This window comes from Phyllostomus discolor, chromosome 3 (genome assembly GCF_004126475.2).
Source record: "Phyllostomus discolor isolate MPI-MPIP mPhyDis1 chromosome 3, mPhyDis1.pri.v3, whole genome shotgun sequence".
Taxonomy (NCBI): Eukaryota; Metazoa; Chordata; class Mammalia; order Chiroptera; family Phyllostomidae; genus Phyllostomus; species Phyllostomus discolor.
This window is the reverse complement of record NC_040905.2, coordinates 8,215,862-8,237,340: the sequence shown is the minus strand read 5'-3', so window position 1 is coordinate 8,237,340 and position 21,479 is coordinate 8,215,862.

Below are 21,479 nucleotides of genomic sequence, written 5' to 3'. Positions count from 1 at the left end.
AAGCACAGCACACAAGCAGGCAGATCCACGGCTCAGCCCTCCCAGGGAGTCCCACACGGATGCTTCCCAGGTTAGTGAGACACAGTCCTCACACACCTGTCTTTCTCCCTGCTCCCCCTGTACCCCAAGGCCCAGCTCCTTCCAGCACCTTCTCCTCACCTGGAGTTCCCCCGCCTCCCCTCCTCCAAACAGAGCCAGGCTCCTTTGCCTGGTGGTCGGCAAGCTCCAAGTTTTCCCGTCTCTTAGAAATTCTTCTAGTTTCCTGTGCTAGTTACACAAAACTTCACAGGACTCTTCTTTCACAGCTATTCCTTCTCTCATTCTGGTGTGGCATCGAGGAAAGGAAAGTGTCCCATGATGACAGTAAGAGAAGAGAGGACATTAAGGGGTCATCTCGTGCCACAGGATTCTGTATTCTTTCCTTTGGTTGCCTGAAAAAAATAATAACAGCACCACCAATAATAATAATCAAATATCTCTTACACTGAGAAAGTTAATTTCCTTCTGATAGCTCTCTCAGTTCTATGTGTCTTCCTCATCCCATCCCCAACTCTGAAAGCGTGAACTTCAAGTCTTCCTTTGCTAAAGAGAATGGTGTCTCCCTTTGAATCACCTTACCACATCTTCCCCTATTACTTTCACCTTCAGAGCATTTTCCCCAGTTCCTGAGGTCCTCCAGGGTCCTCTCCCTCTGCCCCCGGTGTGGAATGAGCAACACAAAGGGAAGTCTTAATACATGAAAAAGTATTTATACAAAACAGTAATAGCAGTAACTTTTCAGTAGTAGGATTGTGGGTGATTTCGTTTCTATTCATTGAATTTTTTCTTTATTTTTGATCTAACAGCACTGCGATATAATTTTGGCAATGTAAGAATAAACACTATTTTTCTAAATGAGTGATCACTGACTTCAAATGACACAAAAAATTTTTAAACTTCTGCTTACACAGGTTGGCCACACACAATGTCTCATGTCCCTCAGCTCTGGCCATCCTGGACTTCTAAAATTAAGGAAAATTATTATTTTAAATTTATAACGACATTAAAAATCAAGAAAAGGAACCTAGTGAACCAGAAGCCATGAGGAATCTCTGGAAGAAAAATAAGCAGAATGAATCTAGCAAATCTGAAAAATAAACTCAAGGTAATGGTAAAAATAACGAGTGTTATGGTAAAATGGCATTGAAATGAACATTAAAATCTTTAAACAAAGTAAATAGTAGAGAAGACAGTGCTGAAGTCGAACTGGTGAACTTGAAGAGAAAGCTGACACATTTTCCAGGAGATACTATAAAAGCATGAAGAACTAGAATGTATAAAAGAAAAGTCAAGAAACATGAAAAATTCATTCAGAACTTCCAATGCCTACCTCCTAGGAATGCCAAGAGGGAGAAACTAAGGAGATGTTTAGAGACGCAAAATTTAAAGAAAAAAATGTGACTTTGGTTATTCCTAAAGTATTTTTTTAACAACGAGGGGACCATATTTAGAATTCGTATTTCACTTACAATTCACTCAGCTAACATTTATTCAGAAAATTTCCGAATAAATTCCTCTCCCCAGAAAGCTTCTACATTATTTTAGGGGTTAGAAGTTCACTGATCCATCATCTTTCATACTTTTATTGCAGTTCACCTGTTTCGACTGGAATGACTTGGCGTAAACAAGACTATTTTTTTCCTATTGAATTGCTGGATTGTTTGACAAAGGGTATCTTAGCAACTGATTGTTTGAAGGCATGAAGTAATAGAGAGACTCGGTTGATAAAACTGGAACTGTTGAACCCCCAGTCTGGGCACTCTTCCACCACAGTTAAGGAATGGTCAGCTTTCATGAGGTAAACTGGAATAATTTTCAAATTTCAAATGAGGCAGGGGAAGGGTGAAAGAACATGTATGAAGGACCCATGGACAAGGACAACCAGGGGTGAGGACTGAATGTGGGAGGGGCGTGGGCAGGGCAGGGGAGAGTAATGGGGGAAAAGGAGGAACAACTGTAATCGAAAAACAATAAATTGTTTTTAATTTCAAGTGAGTTAAATTTAAGTCCTTGAAATATGAACTTGAACGACATTGCATAGTAAAAATGATGAGTTTTCTACTAAAAGGTTAGTAGATAGTCTCAAATATGATCTTAGCCACAAAATAAGTCAGTAACCTGAGGAGAACAGTACTCCGTCAGGATTTTGAGTGGAGGGAAATTTGTTATCAGGACAGTTAAAAACAAGAATTTATGGCCCTGGCTGGTATGGCTCAGTGGATTGAGTGCAGGCCTGTGAACCAAAGCATTGCCGGTTTGGTTCCCAGTCAGGGACATGCCTGGGTTGCAGGCCAGGTCCCCAGTATGGGGTGTGGGAGAGGCAACCACACACTGACATTTCACTCCCTCTCCTTCTCCCTCCCTTTCCCACCTCTCTAAAATAAATAAATAAAATCTTTTAAAAAAAACAAGAAGTTTGTCTGAGATAATCATACGTTAATAAAGATTTGACTATGGAATTAAATTCCAGAAAATTAAATATATTTAAAGATATCACAAATTTATTTTGGAACATTCATTGAATTTTAAGTCAGATGCTGAATGACACAGAGAAAGGCTACAAGAAAATAGAAAGAACCATTAGAAAACAGAAGAAAATAGAAAGGAATTTGGTAAGAAGAGCTTTACAAATAAGCAGAAAAGCAGCTTAAGGAAGACCAAGTCAAAAGGCTGGATTGGCAACTGACAGAGGGAAATAACATGTTTCACAACGAAACATGTAGTATATTTAAAAAAATAAAACCGACTCCAGTTGTGCAAGAGGTAAACACACATGCGGAGAATTACTAGAGCCGGGGCGAAGCTGATGGCTGGTCACATGTCTGCGCATGACTTCCATACCCCAGTGGTCAGAAACATACACCGTAAGGTATGTTTTCAAGTGTCTTCTGATTGAGCAGGGGACACCAGGTGAAAGGCCGGGTGTTTTAGCACCAGTTCCAGCGTAGGTCACGGAAGCAAAGGTTCCGACGTAACTAGTAATTCTAGATGGCAAGACAGATGCTCTAAAGCAACATGAAGAGAGGGGCGTTGAGGGCCAATAGGATGCCATCAGATCTACATTCATGGTTATCAACTCCTGTCTTTGTAAGCACTAGAAATTATTGTTAGTTGTTATTTAGTTTCCTCTTCTCTCAGTGCTGCCTGTTTGCGGTCCTTTCTGAACTGTTGACAAATTTTCTCAACTTGCTATGTGTGGTCTGACCAGAACACTGCAGAGAGGTACTAAACTAAATTCAATCTGTTATGAAAAGAAGTGACTCACCAGGCTCACCACCAAAGGTCAGAGTACCCCATGTACTTAAGGCAGCACGCTACGGGCTCCTGAGCCAAAAAGCCTTCTGGAGTCTCCACTGGGCTTCTCTGCGTTGACCGACCGACCGAGCTTTGAGCTCCTTCTTTGTTTGACTTCTTCGTTTTATGCAACATGCAAGAGCCATTTGTCCTTTCTTGCACTGCCACCAAATTGTTCAGCGAGCATTAGCAATCTGATGATGTTGCTGAGACGTAGGCCACTTTATCAAGTTAAGCGTCATGTTGTAGAGAGTAGACCAATTTTTTAAAAAATCGGATCATGTTCATCACTGTTATAGCTTGCTCTGAAGTAAATGTTAATTGCTAAAAGTTGGGTTTTTAAGGATAACAAAGTGAATCAGATTTATTAGGGACAAACTGATAAGATAGAATATCCTTGTCAGGAAAAGGCCAATGAATCACGACACCCATTGAGGACCTGGCAGGCTATGGTAGGCCTCTCCTTCCAGGTATGTAACAGTTTTGCAACAAAAGAAGGTTGGGGACCTTTTCTAAGTAACAATAACACTAATGACAACTAATCTATCAAACCCCTGGCAAACCGTGGGAAGGCGAACACAAGCCCAGCCTATGCAGGAATCGGACGGGCTGGCCCAGGCTGCAAGAACAAACAGCAGGAGGTGAAACAAAATGCCCCCTGCTGCTGTCTGGGCACAACTCCCCCCCAGATGTCGCCCTGAGTTGTGAGCTGGTGTCTGTGGACAGGCCTGCCAGGCGCAAAGAGTGACAAGTCCCTGTGTCAGGCCTGGGTTCAAGCCTTGGCCTTACAGGTTCCTGTCCACGTGACATTGAACAAAGCATAGTATCTGAGTCACAATTTCTCATCTGCGTAGAATGAATGAGTACTACTCACCTTGACCTCTCCAGCTGGCTGTTATTAGGGTCAACCTGTCTTTGTATGTAAATCATGAACGTTTCTTTCAGTATCCAAGTTTCTTATTTTTAATAATAAAATGGTAGCAAATTATTACCAATACTCGTGGCAATAACTAGAAAAGAGCACAACTACTATAATCAGGTCAAAAGTTAAGAGCTGGACACAATGTATCAGTATAATACAGAAGAGGCGTGACTGCAGCTGTTAGTTAAGAGCTGGCTTGGAACCCACCTACCTAGATTTGAATCCTGGCTCTGTGACATGTGGGGCTGCGGGAAAGTTCCTTATACTACCTGCACTGCAGTGTATGCATCTATAAAAGGCAGATTATGGTGCCAACTTCATGGATTTGGCATTGAGGATTTAGTATATATACGTGGATTAGCGTTGAGCACCGTGTCTGACACATGGTAAATGTATTTGCTAGTATTGCAACACTGAGCTGAGGCTCCGAACTGTTTAAATCCTTCCTCATTGGGAGCTGAAGTAATCATAAACTCTGGAATTACGCTGCATGACTCCAGGTTTGTAGAAATATAGAGATGTTAGGCAGGCATCTGAGGTCATTACACAAATCATCAGAATCGGCCTCTGTGGACCACATCTCAGGTTTCAATTCACAAGTGAGCACATGCCGGGAAAAGTTAACTTTTCCATCATATCACTACTTGCTGGCTGCTCACTTGCAAGTAAGAAAGCAAATGAACTTCTTCAGGACACCAGACGGACCCTGATTATTAGCTGTATTAACCAAGTGAGAAAACGGATGTAGACTCAGCTTCACTATTCCCACGAATCTTGTTTTATTTATCCTCACATTTGTTAACAGAGGGAAGGCATGCATTTTTCTTTACACAGTATATACACCAGTTGCAAAAGGCCATTGGTTTTCTTGTTTTGCATTCTCTGGCTTCTGTTTAAATCAGGGGTGTCAAACTCATGTACACAGGGGGCCACATCAGCCTCACGGTTGCCTTCAAAGGGCCAAATGTAATTTTACAGCTGTATAAATGTAACTACTCCTTAACAGTTAAGCGACAGCTTGGCACTACCACCAGGTAGAAACAAGGTGCCAGGACTGATAAAACAAGGTGGAGGGCCAGATTCAGCCTGTTGGCCTTGTGTTTGCCACCTGTGGTTTATATAATAGATATCTATAGTCAATTCCATAGCCATTTGTCCTTTTATAACATCTAGGACACTGCAAACCACCATAAAAGTAAACAGAAAAAATTGGGTTGATAGATAAATGGCACAGATAGATAGATAGATAGCAGGGTGGATGGATAGACCAACCAATGGACAGATGGACAAGTGGCTGGATGGATAACCAGATGGATGGAAAAAAGATTGATAGATAGACAATATTTTTCTTTGACATTTTTGGTGCTTTATATCAGGGTAAGAAAGGCTCAGAAATTGCCTAACTAGAATTATATCAACTTTTAGGTTTAAAAAATTAACAGTAAAAAAATCAATTAGGAAGGATCAGAAACAGGGCAGTTGGTGTGCAGATAAATTCAATTTTTAACTATTTGCTTAAAAACACTCATCCATGCAAAGACACTGAAACTGAGAACAGGCTAACAGTGACCAGAGGGGAGAGGGGAGGGAATTTCAGGGGGAAAGGGGGAGGGTTTGCAGGAACAAGTGTAAAGGACACATGGACAATAACAAGGAGGGTGGTGGAAATGGGAGGGAGGTAGGGAGGACTGGGGGGGTGGGCTGGGATGGGGGTAAAAGGCAGAAAACTGTACTCAGACAACAATTTAAATAAATAAATAAATAACACTCATCCATGTTTTGTCTTTTTTAGCATAATAAGTGAATCATAATACTAACAGTTATACAAAAAGACAGAAGAATATAGATGTAGCAAATGAAATATAACATCATCATCACCTATAGCAATTAGTATGTATAGTGGCCACTCTGCCAACATTAAATGTATGAGCGTATTTCTAAAATGACAGAACATTTCATGTGCAGTTTGTAAAACACTCTTATTGTTGAGTCAGAGAAATACACTGTTCAATGTATTTTGAGGAAAGTGGACTATAAGGTATAAAAATATAAATATAAGGAAATAAAAATATTTCCAAGGAAGCTGCTCAACATTTAAAAATCATAACCATTAGTGGATAAAATATGACATTTTTCATAATGTTCACAGGAAAGTAATGAGATCTTCAGTCAGAATTTTCTAATTTCTAACAAAACCAAGAAGTGATATACGTCAAAAATCACAAGTAAATTCAAACTGGTTCAGTTTTGAGATATGAACGGCATTGGTCATGCTAAATTAACTTCACAACGCAAAGCAGCCCGTCACACTGTTCCTTTGGTTGGCATTCTTAACAATAAAGTCTCTGAATCTCAGTTTCTTGTTGGAAAACAAACAGGTTATGCACATTAAATAAGATAACATCCAGGAAGGCACATTATTAAAGAGCTATGGCAGAACGTGTAAACACAAGTTCCGAACGTTGTGACACACTGCACAGCCATCGCACATGCCAAATGCTCCACGGCGACCTGAGTTAATGATTGAGGACCTGCAGGTCGTCATGGGCGAGGCCCTTGGGCTGAAGGGGCACACAAGGACTGTTTTCATCACTATGGCAACGCTCGGACGGACACTGTGTGTTTCAGTGAATGTCTCGGACCTGAGCCGTGTTGCTCAGCAGAACCATCTACCTCATCCACCATTAATCAGTACTATCTCTAGGTACACATTTACTTTCAGTACTCAACACTCATCATAATCAACACCACCAGCAAAGACAACACAAGGTCTGGAAACAAATCCAAGATGAGAGCCTAAACCAGCACTGAGAAAAAGAGAAATCAAGCCCCCACAAACAAACAAACAAACAAACAAAACCCAGTACATAATATGTGCCAGCAATTACACTGAAGATAGCACTACTCAGAATGAAGAAATCTGGGTGTGTTTTTCCCTTCACCCTTCCACCATCACTACAGCAGACGGTGCCAAGGGGCAGCTACTAAACAGTAACTCCCTCAATGACCTTTTAACCCTTTCCACTTTGCAGTGCACCCAACACAAGACAACTAAAATCACGTTTCCCAGACCTCCCTGCAGCTAAATTTCCCAGTGTGGTTCAGACCCAGCGGGGACTTAGACTTGCGTGGCAGAATGAAATAGAGGCAGGCCACCATCTCCTTCTGCTCTTGCTTCAGTTACTTCCCTGGCAAGCCTCGTGCTAGCGGTGTTCAGAATTCTACAACAGTGGCGAAAGCGGTGGTGCCTGGTCCCTCACTTCATGGCTGGTAAGAGAGTCTGAACCCCTTTCGCTGGCATGGATGCCAAGGCGTGTGATTTATGGAACAGTGGAATGGTGGCTTTCTCGTCCATGGATTGCTTCTGAGGCGTGTGTGCTGGCACCAAGTTAGGTGGCAGCTGTCAGGTCCCCAAGCTTAGGAAAATGTCCCCCACTTCCTGCTCATGGCAGAGGATGCAACTCTTTTGGCAGGTGTTGCAGGGGTGGGGCGGGGATCATTCCTGAGAGTTGAGCCCAGAGCCTCCCACCGGTATGAAAGCACCCAGTTCTCTGTGTTACGTCTCTTGCTATTGCAACAAGCTCCGATGGTTTGTTTTTCACAGCTGAACCTTGACCAGTACAATAGTCACAGTTCATGTACCGTTTACAATGACATAATAGTGCTGATTTTATGAAGAATGACAGGCACATTCCCTGAACTCACCATACCCGAGTCCGTCTTTGGTGGAAATGCATCTACCCTCATCCCACATGGGAGAGACAACTCTTTGTTACCGGTCCCGCCAAGCCGGATCTGACTTTCTCCAGCTCATGTTGCATTTCCTTGTTTTTCCCTCCGCGGCACACACGCTCACACCTTCGCAGTAATAACTGGTGCGCTGTCTGCATGTCTGCTTCCCAGCTGGACTTCCACAGAGGCATTGCTTCTTCTCATTACGTGTTGCCTACGGCTGGCATACACACACAATGTCCTCAACAGCACTGGTAGGAGACACAGAAGAAAAGAAGGATACTGAGTCAGAGTAACTGGGTTGAGCCCTGACCTCTCCAGCTCTCCCATTAGGTGGCCCAGGAAAACTGCATTAAGTTCTCTGTGCCAATATCCTGATTTTTAAGATGGGGATAATGAGAGTATCTGCTTCATGCAATTGATATATTTAATCATCTTATTTAATCCTTGATTTACTTAATACAGTTAAAAGATGGAGTCTTTAGAAAAGTGTCTAGCCCATAGTGTTGCACAATAAATGTTGGCTTTAACTACTGTTAAAAATTAACTTCATTTTAGTAAACATATAGAATGAGCACTACCCTATCCTTTTTCATTCTGAACATTATAATATGCCTTAAGTAAATGATAAGAAAATTAACATTCTAAAAAGGTTCTCACCAAAAATATGATTCATTAACTGACAAAAACAAAAACAACCTGTGGTATGTAAATTTAAAGTGTATTATTTTTTAAATTCTCTCACAGACAACCAGAGACTAGCAAATCATAACTATCACATTTTAGAAGACATGCCCTATACACTGTCCACAAATTTTAGCAACTTCTCACCTTTTATTCTTTGTTTAACTTGTTTTCATAGCCAAGGATGCCAGAAGAGACCTCGCTAGGGGTCAGTGGAAGATAAAACCCCGGTGTGTCCTCTGATCATCTCTCAGTGCGCACAGGAACCTCACTTACGTTTCCAAAACTCACGCTGCAAGAGAAGTCTTCTTTCTGTGCTGGACATAAAATTAACTTCTACATCCAGCGATGATTTGTTAAAGCTTGTATTTTATGTAGATCTATAAATTGTATAAACCCATTTCAATACGTTTGTTTATTATACTTGTGGTTTGCAAAAATCTTAAGGATAAGCTGTTTTAAAAACACAGAAATTTTAGAGCTAAAATATACAACTACCAAAATAAAAACTTGAGGGGTGAACTTAGTAGAGAATGGGGGACGCAGGGGAAAGAATCAGAAACTAATTTATTGCAAGAGGTGAAGGGATCAGGCAACGGGCATGCATGAAGAACCCATGGACGCGGACAGCAGTGCGGGGTTGACTACAGAGCGGGGAGGGGGCTTGGTGGGGGGAACGAAGGAGAAAAAATAGGGACCACTGTAATAGCATAAACAACAAAATATTTAAAAATAAATAAATAAACAATGGATTTTTTTTAAATGTAGTAAACAGAATCTTGAAGACTTAAGGCACAAAATTTAAAATGCTAACATTAGTGTTATCAGAATCCCAGGAGGAGAGAGTTTCACACAGAAAAATATTTTAAGAGATAATGGATGAACATTTTCCAAACTGTCCGAAACACATAAACATATAAATTCAAGGTAAGCTTTAAGTTAAATAAATGAGGAATAATTAAAACATTGCACAATATTTTTTATTTTTTTAAAGAAACATCACATTTTTTAAAGATTTTTTTTTATTTATTTATTTTTAGAGAGGGAAGGGAGGAAGATAGAGAGAGAGACAGAGAAACATCAATGTGCGGTTGCTGGGGGCCGTGGCCTGCAACCCAGGCATGTACCCTGACTGGGAATCGACATTGCACAATAATTTGATAAAGGAGAATGTAGCCTTTGAAAATGGTGTGCAATTATATATATAGATATAAATGTAGATATAGAGATATATAACCATATCTCCCTCTCTATATATATGTATATGTATATGGAGAAGAATATTAAGTGTAAACAGGAGATTCATTTTGCTAGAACAGTGGGACCATAGGTATGATCTGGGAAGCAAACTTTCTTTAATGTTGTGACATTGTTTTTACAATGGAGAAAAGGAAGGAATATTCCAGTTGGCATTTATTTACTGACGTATCACATTAAAGTATTCCCCACTCTACACAGAAAAGTTAATAGGTCGATTAATCACCGGAGGAACACCGTTCCCATCCCCACTGCGCATCTGTGTGGGTGACACGGCCAGCCTGATGACACCCTGGTTGCGGTGCAGACAGAAGCCTGGAGCAACCAGACATGATAGGGTTATGACAAAATACCCCATAAAGTTCCCAAATCAGTTCCAAGAGCATTGCCAGCTTTACTGGAAAATGTGTCTCCTGAACACGGGTAGTTATGAAGCTAACCAAGCCCAGATTATTGCTGTTTATTACAAAAATTTAACATCTGCTTTCTCTTTTTTTTTTTTTTTTTTTTGATGGCTTTCTCTTCCAGGGCGAAGGGAAATAATATTTTTAGACTTTGCCTAAATAGTTTAGTAGATGGGTAAGTGTTGAGCATCCTATTAATAACTAGAAACACTTCAGTACATAAAAGAATTCAAATTTCATATCGCACCCTTTTGACTAAACACCCTGGCAACGCGCTTGTGGGAGGAAAGGGGGCTTCCTGCCAAGTCAGCATCTGTAACCTCGTGGGGCAGAGAGTTGTCTAAGTCTCTTCCTCTTAACATTTTATTTTCTGATCTGAAAAACATTACTTATGGGGCCAACCGTTCACTAAGCACTAAATTCTTCTCAGCTAACTCCCAGGGGGTGGTAATTTTATTGCACTATGTGAATAGCCATCCATGGAATCTGCGGATACTTGCGGGCAAGCCCTGCAAGTATCTCATGGTTCGCTGAACCAATCCTTTTATTTCATGAGCCAAGTTTATGTATTCCTCCACTTTCAGGCTAGAGTTTCCCTCTAGAGGCTGACAGAAAAACCGGGGAGAGAGAAAATGCCATATCGCACGCCTAAACTTACACACCCGAAACCTATTCAAACAGACGCTTACTCTTCACAGCATGAAGTAGACAGCCATTTACTACTGATAGATCAGAAACTGCCTTAACGTTTCCAGTGTTCTAAATTCAGTCACAAGAATGAAATAGTCCTATCAGGGCAATTAGATATCTCATCCTCATACCTCACATTTGTATTTGATTATTTACTCATCCACCACTATTTGTTGAGTGATGACTATGGTAAAACACCCTACTGGACAATGGGAACATATTGGTGAATCCAAAGAAGAGGTTTCCTACCCTCGCAGAGGAGAACACAGACATCAAACACCCAATTACAAAATTATGTGTGAAAACAGATGTATTAAAGAAGACCTACAGGGTGTTAAGAGCATAGCACAGGGAATTTTGAAAGGCACCTCTAGGGGTAGTAGCTCCCATGCTGAAATATGAAGGATAAATACACATCAGCGAGGTCAAACTGGGAATGAGGAGACCGAGAAAAGAGAAGATAGGCCAGTGCAGACAGACAAAAGCAGCATGTGCAAAGGACCTGAGGCAGAGAGAAGAAACCGAAAGCTGGCCACTCCTGCTGTGGGGGACAGAGGATAAGAACAGAATGTAAAGCAAGACTGATGAATGGGTAGAGGCAGATTCAGCCATTCTATATAGGTCGTGTTAGGGTTTGGCTTTTATTCTAAAAGCAATGCAAGACACTACAGTTTGGAAAGCAACAGAATGACATCAACAGATTATGGCTTGCTGTTTGTTAGTTACTGAAGCAACAGATATAGAATGGTTTTCGAAGGACTCAGGTAAGGAGGCTAGGACATCGGTTAGCCTATACAAGTTCGAGGAAGGTAGTAGTGGCGTCTGCACAAAGCAGTCTTTCTCAGCTGAGGGCCATTTTGCACACACACACACACTCCTGAGGGTCAACGTGGCAATGTCTGGGGACATTTTTGGCTGCCATAAGTAGGAAGACAGGTGCTACTGGCTTATAGTGCATAGAGGCAAAGGATACTGTCCTGTACCCTGTGGTACATGAGACAACTGCCACCAAAAAGTATTACCTGGTCCCCTAATGCCAATAGGGCCAAAGCTGAGAACCTTGGATGAGAGTGACAGCAATAAAAATGAAGAGACATGGATACACGTTTAGAAAGTTGAAATGACAAGTTTATAATGATTGAATACAGGATGAGTGTCATAAAAGAAATAAAAAATGTCAAAAATAAGGCCCAGGTTTCTGGCTCGTCGGGTTAAGGAAGCAGCCACACACACCGACTTGCGTGTCAAAGAGCAGCAACCACAGAATGGGCTGGAAGTCAAATAAGATTGTGGCTGAGACCTTTGGTGAGGTCGTCTCTTGGAGGCGAGAGCAGGAAAGACTGGGAAGTTCAGATGTGTGTGCGACTAAGGCGAGAAATGGAAGCAGTGGCTACAATCGTGCATGTCCAAACTTTTGGCATCTCTGAGCCACCCTGGAAGAACAGTTGTCTTGGGTGGCACATTAAATACCTTGTGACATGTAATCACAGAGAAATCTCCTAACATTTTAAGTAAACTTGTGATTTTGTGTTGGGCTGCATTCATAGACACCCTGGGACGCATGCGGCCTGCAGTCCGCAGCTTGGGCACCCTTGGTAGGAGGCGGGGAAATGGCTAAGAGAAATACGATGTGGAAGAGTTAGGGGTTTTTTTTTACGGTTCTTATGTTTGTAAGCTAAAAAAGTCTTGGAAATGTTTAAAAGTCTGAGAAGGGAAAATCCAAAAGAAAATGAGTTGAAGACAAGTCGAACACAACTAACAAAATGCCAAGATTTCTCTAACGTCCAAACTCCACGTGACACCTGCATTTGGATGTCTCAGAGACTTTTCCAATGGAATGTGTTAAAAACGGAGTCACCTCTCCCCTGCAGTGGTTCCTTTTCTCAAAAGACAGCACCATCCAACCATGCATGCAGATGGCCTAGTGACGGAGGAGTCACGCTTGACATGCACCCTCAGCCACGCCCACACTCAACCCGTCATAACCACCTCTCAGACGATTTCACTTCTTCCCACAACCCCCAGCAGCCTGGTCCAAGCAGCCACCTGCTCGCCCTGCCTGCATGACAGCCTCCTGTCTCCTCGCCCCTTATGAGCTGCTTGCTCTTTCTTGCTCTCTGTAGCCACAAAATTTAATTCTGTCATTCCACTGACTAAATCCCTAAGACGTAAAGTGCTATAAGATAAACCAAACACCAAAGCTGCAAGACATACCCTCCCTCCCGACCCCAGCTCCACCAAAACACCAGGTCTTGTCTCATTATGAACTAAGCACGGCGTCCCCAGGGACTCCTTGGGGCTGTGGCTGCTGTGACTGTCCACACCAGACGTTAGACACTTGGGCAATCTGCACCTTGTGTGATTCATACCTGCATGCCATTCTGTCGAACTGTCAACACTGTCTTGTCTCGGACGCAGAGCCAAAGGAAAGGGGGACCCCATTATTGCATGCCTGTCCAGTTGCGGGCAATGTGTGGAAACTCTAAATGTATCACTTTATTTAACTCTCGGAAAAGCCCACGTGATCAGCGCCTCCATATCACAGAAGAGGTAGCGGTGGGAATGGTCCCAAATCAACATGAGTTCACATGTACTGATTCCTAGTGAGTTGAGGGCGCGGGTACTTCCCCAACGACACTGCAGACATGTTCAAACCCCACAAACGTGACTGGTGTGGCTTCTGGCAGGTCCTATAAGACTCAGGGCGGTTCTCCAAGACCACCATCTGATCCCAACAGCTGTCTGACCTTCTTTATCAGCTTTATATTGTTTCTTTCAAAGTCTCTCTTTCGGGGGAGGGTTTAAGAAAGATAAATATTAATGTCACAGTTTGTTTAGAAACATAGCACACGGGACAAACTGTAGCTTTGGCAAGAAGTTCCCAGCACCTATTTTTCAGGGTGAAGCCACCCACAAAGGCCCCGTTTGCAAAGGAAATGCGTTCCGTGGCTGTCTGGCTCCCGAGCAGGGTGTAGGAGCCTGATTTTGAAACACTTGCTAGGCCTGCCTGTTGTTAACCTTCACATAATAAAATCAGCCGGGAGGGCTGACCCAGCCCTTGCAGGGCTTGCCCAGGATTCCAGAGAGAGGAACATACTTGATGCGACTGTATCTCAGATAATTAGCAATGTGATGCGGTGATGCAAATCCTCTGGTTATATTCGCGTGCTCGTTGGCTCGGTTGCTTTGAATCTGTGATTCATTTTGTAACGATGACCTAAATAGGCGCTTTAGCTTAGGTTTACCGTGAATTGACAGGCTGCGTTCACAGAGCACCACAGTGTCCGGAATTAGGAAATGCACGGCCGGCCTCTGCTGTTCTCGGGAGACAGGAAGTTGTTTCAAGATGCAGGTGCAGGGTTTTCTCAAAAAAGGGCAAGATGAAACTAACGTTTAACCTGGGGAGGTTTCTGTGACTTTCTGCGTTGTCTCGTTAGGATTTTAGAACGATTGCATTTTCTTTTTTTGTTGTTGTTAAAGAGATTATTTATTTATTTTTTAGAGAAGAAAGAGGGAGAGAGAGAGCGAGAGTGAGAGAGAGAGAGACACACACACACACACATCAATGTGCAGTTGCTGGGGACTGTGGCCTGCAACCCAGGCATGTGCCCTGACTGGGAATCGAACCTGCGACACTTTGGTTCGCAGCCCACGCTCAATCCACTGAGCTATGCTAGCCGGGGCTAGAAAGATTGTGTTTTCTGATTTAACAATATATGTGACTGAGATGAGGAGGAAAGAATTTTACATTACTCTGAATCTGAATTTCACGAGCAGTCCCAGGGAAGGGGAGGGAGAGGAAAGGGCAGAGGAGAAGGGAAGGGAAGGGAAGGGGAGTAGAGAAGGGAGGTTCCATTCTCCAAACTTGCTGTTATGACACTGTGTGATTTTAAAGCAGCCGCTAACAAAAATGGGCACTCCACAGGCCCTTATTTTCAGTCTGACACTATGAGGACATCGTAACCACGTCACTGCCATGTACGTGGTTACGCTCTGGCCAGGGGTCGTGCCTCGCAGAGGGACAAGTCCTCGTTATGTCCTCTTGTCCTCGTCACACTGCTAGAGGCAGGTATGGGTTCACACAGGAGGCCTGGGACGGTGGCAAGGACTGGACTTGCCAAGCAAGCAGCTGGCCCAGGTCTGACTCCTGACTTCGGGTCCATTCCATGCTTCTCCATTCACTGGGCTCACTCCACATCTTTCTGTCTTCATTTTGTTACTCTGTTTTGGAGAGCGGTACATGTTTAAAAGTGTTTCTCAGGAAAAAAAAATCACCCTTTGTTTTAGCCCTGAGTCTCTAGAGACATAATAATCAGGGAGTCTATGCTCTGTTCAAATCTGTTTAAAACACACACACACATGGCATTTCTTTGTCCACATCCTTGCAAATCACATCCAGCTCTGTAAGAGACGAGTCATGCTGTAATAAGAAGACTCTGGATTTCCTTTTTGTGCATGACTTTGCTTATCTGACTTGCCCGTTCATCTGAGACTGCTATGACATTTTAGGAAGTCAAGGACGAGGTGACAGGAGTGAACGTAAGTGTCCTATCATCTAAGACCAGGTCTTTTTTTTTTTAAAGAAGTTTTACTATACTGTTTATGCTAAATTATACTTGATAAAACATCTTGTTATTATCCTCAAAATGTTGCTAATAAAGTAAAATATAAAGTTCAAAGGGACAATTTTTGCAAGAAAAAGCCCCAGTTTGCAATTCCCTAAGACCAGCACCTCACTTCGAATCAGTCTTGCACTCTCCTACACCACAGAGAAGGCTACATCGCCTGAAGGCCAAGCCGCTGAATTCCACAGTTCTTCCTGGGACTTCCTGCACGTAATTTCTGAAAGAGCCCAAGCCATTTCTTTCTCACCCGCGCCATCCCTTTACACACAGTGAAATGTGACCATGTTTTCAGTGTAAGGGATACAAGACCCGAAGTGGACACGATGAAGCAGATACACTTTTCTGCTTCGAGCACATAAAGATGGGGGAAACACCCCCATGTTGCGGTAAGGAAATGCTGAGTCCCAGCCAGCCGAGAGAGAAAGACAAAGGGGAGTCTCTGCCAGCCGGGTAGCTGGAGTCAGGGAGGAGGGCACAGCAGACCCGGATATGGGGTAAGGCTCTGTGGTTTGGCCCCAGGCAGGGCAGGGATCAGCAGGAAAGGGTGCATTTGGCACTGTCTCTGGTCCACTCACATTCCTTTGGGTTCTTTAGCAACCCGTGTACTTTCTCTACAACGGTCAGCATCTGCTGCTCTTTGAGGGAAAGTTGGCCGCAGGCTGCTAGGACCCCTTGGAGAACTCAGTGCAAAGCAGGCAACTCCTGGGAATTCGCATCCTTCTGAGGGACGCCCTTAACTAAGGGCTGACATACAAATACTCAACTCCGTTCCATCTGATGAAGGGGACTCCAAGTCGTAACCTTATACCAGGCCTGGGACACAGTTTCCTGGATGGGACTTTCCCTGATGCCATGCCCGCGCTTGGCCAAAGTCCCTTTTCTGTCCCATTTCTGCAAAACCCTCCTTCTTTTTTTCTGAGAACATGTACTAATGAATTAACACGAATCCTTACCTCAGAGTCTACTTCTGGGAAAGTCAACCTCAGACATCAGTTGTTGAGATTTAATTTTTTTCCATATAAAATGTGATATTTTCTTTTTTATTGTGTTTTTCCACTACCATTTAGTTCTCTTATGCCCCCTCCCCACCCACCCCACAATCACCACACTGTTGTCCATGAGTCCTTTTTCCTTTTTGCTCAATCCCTCCACCCCTCCCCTCCCCCCAACCCTTAGCTGTCAGCCTGCTCTCTATCTACAAGTCTGTCTCTACTTTGCTCATTAGTTCAGTTTGTTCATTAGATTCCACATCTGAGTGAAATCATATGGTATTTGTCTCTCTCTGACTGGGTTATTTCACTTTGCATAATGTTCTCCAGGTCCATCTATACTGTTGCAAAGGGTAACATTTTCTTCTCTTTTTGTACAGCTGAGTAGTATTCCATTGTGTAAATATCCCGTAGTTGTTTTATCCACTCATCCATCTACTGATGGACACTTGGGCTGCTTCCATATGTTGGCAATTGTAAGTAAAGCTGCAATGAACATAGGGGTGCTTAAGTTCTTTCAAATTAGTGTTTTGAGTTCCTTCAGATATATTTCCAGAAGTGGGATCACCGGGTCAAAAGGCAGATTCATTTTTAATGTTTTGAGGTATCCCCATACTGCTTTCCACAGTGGCTACAACCAACCACATTTCCACCAACAATGCAAAAATTCAGTCTTAAAATTGACTTAAGCATTTCAAGGAAACTTTAGTCATAGCCAGAATAATTCATGCTAGTTTAGTAAACTCTTAACAGCAAGCAGAAAGAGCATATTAAGATCCTATCTTTACACATAGATCAGTTAGATCTTCATCTCTCCATTGCTTGTCAGCTTTGCTTTCACACGGAAATCTTACAGCCACTCTACAGATACATCTGATCTCTGCTTTCCCTTAATCATCTTCCCAAGAAAAACAAGTATGGCTTATAAAAGAGTCTTTAAAAATTGATAAACTACAGCAGAGTTTACAAGATAAAATTCATCAGGAAAAATCTCTTGGTAGTGAATTAAAATTTAAATGCTGGAAAATCTCCAATATATCCAATTCTGGTACAGAAAATAAATGTATCGAATTAAACCTAGAGGCCCTATCAAGAGATTCTTCCCATAAATCAAGATAGTCCAAAAATTATAAATTTTAAAAATTATAACAGCATTTGAGTTCTCATTATTTATTTTTTCAATACCTCCAATGTTTTTGTAGAATAAATGTTACTACCTTCCTATTTTCAAGCTTTATTTTAATAATTGCAATTGAATACACAATTTGAAAGCTATGTTTTTATGCTCCATTCATTGAATACCTTGATTAAAAATTTCCAACAGTCTGAGAATGAATGTAAGCACAAGTGAAATGACTAATGTCCTGCAAAAAAAGTGAATACTGTTGCAAGACACTTAGGATGATTTACAAATTCAAACCTCAAGTGCTCAAACACTTCTGAAATGCAACAGATGAAAAGCAGCAAGTAGAGACCAATGTGTTTCTGAAGAGCAAAGTTTTTATCCCAGCATGCCAGGTAAAGTGTCACAATCAAATATGAGAGTAGGATAAAAATTGTAGGATCTCAAATAATTTTCCCTGCATTAATTCTGTGAAGCTATTAAGGGATGCATCCAAGGAGAAGAGGAAGATAGAGAGAGGAAATTAAGAAAGAGGAAAATGTGGTGCTGTAGGCTGAAAAAAAAATTCCCTTCCCCACAAAAGAATCTTTACTTTCTAACCCCTGGAACCAAAATATTACCTTATACGGAAAAAGCATCTTTGCAGATGTGATTAATGGTCTTGTGATGCTTTAACCTAGATTACCCAGGTGAACCCTAAGTACAATTGTATCTATTATCCTTACAGGAGGGATGCAGATGGATATTTGACCCAAAGAAAGGAGAAGGCAATGTGACCATGGAGCCAAAAGAGATTTGAAAACTTTGGCCTTGAAGACTGGAGTGATTTTGCCCTGGCTGGCATAGCTCAGTGTATTGAGCTCGGGCTGCGAACCAAAGTGTCACAGGTTCGATTCCCAGCCAGGGTACATGCCTGGGTTGCAAGCCATGGCCCCCAGCAACCGTACATTGATGTTTCTCAATCTCTATCTCTCTTTCTCCCTCCATTCCCTCTTTAAAAATAAATAAATAAAATCTTAAAAAAAAGACCGGAGTGATTTGACTACAAGCCAAGGAATGCTGGCAGCCACCAAAGGCCTGAGAGGCACAAAACAGACTCTCCCTGGAGCCTCCCCAGAGCACACAGTCATATCTACACCTTGACATCAGCTCCGTGAAACTGATTTTGGACTCTGGCATCCAGAACTGTAAGACAATAAGTTCCTTTTGTCTTAAGCCACCAAGGCTATGGTGATTTGTTACAGCAGTTGCAGGAAACTAATATTAATGGACTACAAGGAATAGGAACAAGAAATCCAAAAAGGGAGAAATGACTAGAATCCAAACCATTCCATATTGGAACAGAAGGATTCAAGAAGCACATACCAGCTGCCATCATACTACCTTTTTATCCTAATGTGGAATGCTTAGTTGAGCTTAGCTTAACTCTATCTGACTTCTCTTGACTATTTTCTAATGACATTTCTGCTCTCCTCACCATGCCCACGTGTTTGGGTCAGCTGAGGATAGCCATTTTACCTAACAAATTATTCTGCTTTTATTTACTGCAGAGAGATCAAAGGAAGTCACAGTGAATCCAACACACAAATTACAAAACATCCTACACCCTCTGATAATATCCCATCAGTAAATGAATGGATCAAAGAACTGTAGGACATTTACACAATGGAATACTACCCAGCAGAAAGAAAGAAGGAGCTCCTACCCTTCGCAACTGCATGGATGGAGCTGGAGAGCATTATGCTAAGTGAAACAAGCCAGGTGGTGAAAGACAAATGACCTCACCTATGATCTCACCTATAAGTGGATCCTAATCAACAAAACAAACAAGTAAGCAAAATAGAACCAGAGACATGGAAATGAGGAACAAATGGACCGTGACCAGAGGGGAGGAGGGAGAGGGACAACAGGGGAAAGATGGGGAAGGGTCAAGGAACATTTATAAAGGACCCAAGGACAAGGACAGCAGGGGGGAGGATTGAATGCAAGGGGTGATAGAGCAGGGGAGAGTAATGGGGGAAATGGGGACACCTGCAATTGAAAAACAATAAAACAAAAATTAAAATTAAAAAAAGACGTTCAGTGCCTGGGCCGTGGTGCAGCCTTGCCAGATGCCCTGTGTTTCCTCAGATCCTACCGGGACTCGGTCCAAGATTTCCCAGGCAGGTCTCCTTCTTGCCCACACCCAGCTGCAGCCGGAACGGGGCCATGAAATGCTGCTCGTCTTTTCCAGAAAGGCCTCTGCCCTGGCTACAGTTGCCATGAACTTCTCAGTAGTCTACACCACTTTATTGTTTAGAAATATCATATTCAGTCTGGAGGAAATGAATAGAGAAGAAAGTTCCTAAAAATTCCTTTCAAAACTACAATGTAAGCATGTTCTTTTGCTGCCTTATTTCAGGGACCACTTTTTTAAACTCACTAAAAAAAAAGATACATGCAGAGCTAATTTCAGACCTCCTATGTCTTGCAAAGGGCAGAATATTTTTTTGTAAGTAAAATATATTCGCATCAGGCTACACATGCAACCAGTCAATTTAATTAAGCTCAGCAAGTTCTTCATCATCTGGGCCTAACGATATCGAACTGCCATATAAATTCAATATACAAGGTACTGTTTGGCAGAAATACTGGACCCATAAAATATGTCCCACGGCACCACAGTGTGGATATAAGACAAGTTTTCAACATGATCTTAGAAAAATGACAAGAAACACACATGGATCAAAGTGGCAGCACCTCAGGTCCTTCTGAAAAACAATTATTATTCTCTGTGTCAGTACAGATGTGACATTTAGACTTAAAAACCCTTTTAAAAGCAAAAGCAGTTGAGAAAAATGCTTTTCCGCTCATGCTTGTAAAGGCATCAATTTTCTGCGGCAGAATAGTCAAGAAACTGGTGACACTGGTTACCTGCGGGAGGAACTTTCTGGCTGAAACACATAAGTGAATCAAAGGCTTTCAGCTTTTTTTTTTTGCTTTTTAAATTTTGAACCATGAGAATAGATTATATTTGCAACATTTACAAGCAATGCTTTGTTCTTCTGAGCTCCCTCCAAATTTCTGGATTTTGATCTTTTTTAAATATGGTTAAAGTAATGTGGATGATTGTATAGGCTGAAAATAATTATGATTTTTATATTATACAGGCAGAGGTGGGGATAATCTTCATTTATGAATAAGCATGATGATGTTAAAATTCATCAACTGGGCCCTGGCTGGCGTAGCTCAGTGGATTGAGCATGGGCTGCGAACCAAAGTGTCGCAGGTTTGATTCCCAGTCAGGGTGCATGCCTGGGTTGCAGGCCACGGCCCCCAGCAACCACACATTGATGTCTCTCTCTCTCTCTCTCTCTCTCTCTCTCTCTCTCTCTCTCTCTTTCTCCCTCCCTTCCTTCTCTAAAAAATAAATAAATAAAATCTTTTAAAAATATTCATCAACTGCCTATCATATGGGAATTATTCTGCTAAGAGATTTGTGCCTTCGTCTTTAATTTTTATCACAAAATTTGGGGCAGGTGCTGATACTCTCCCCATCGTACAAGTGAGGAGACTAAGGCTTGTGTGAATAAGCACCTCGCCTGAGGCCCCATAGCTAGTAAGGAGCTGGTACAACCTGCTGCTCTAATCCAGGCACTCTAGATGGAGAGCCTTCTGGCTATAAACAAGTTAGTGAACACTTCCCAGTCTGAGTCATTTTTAAAAATTTACTTATGGACT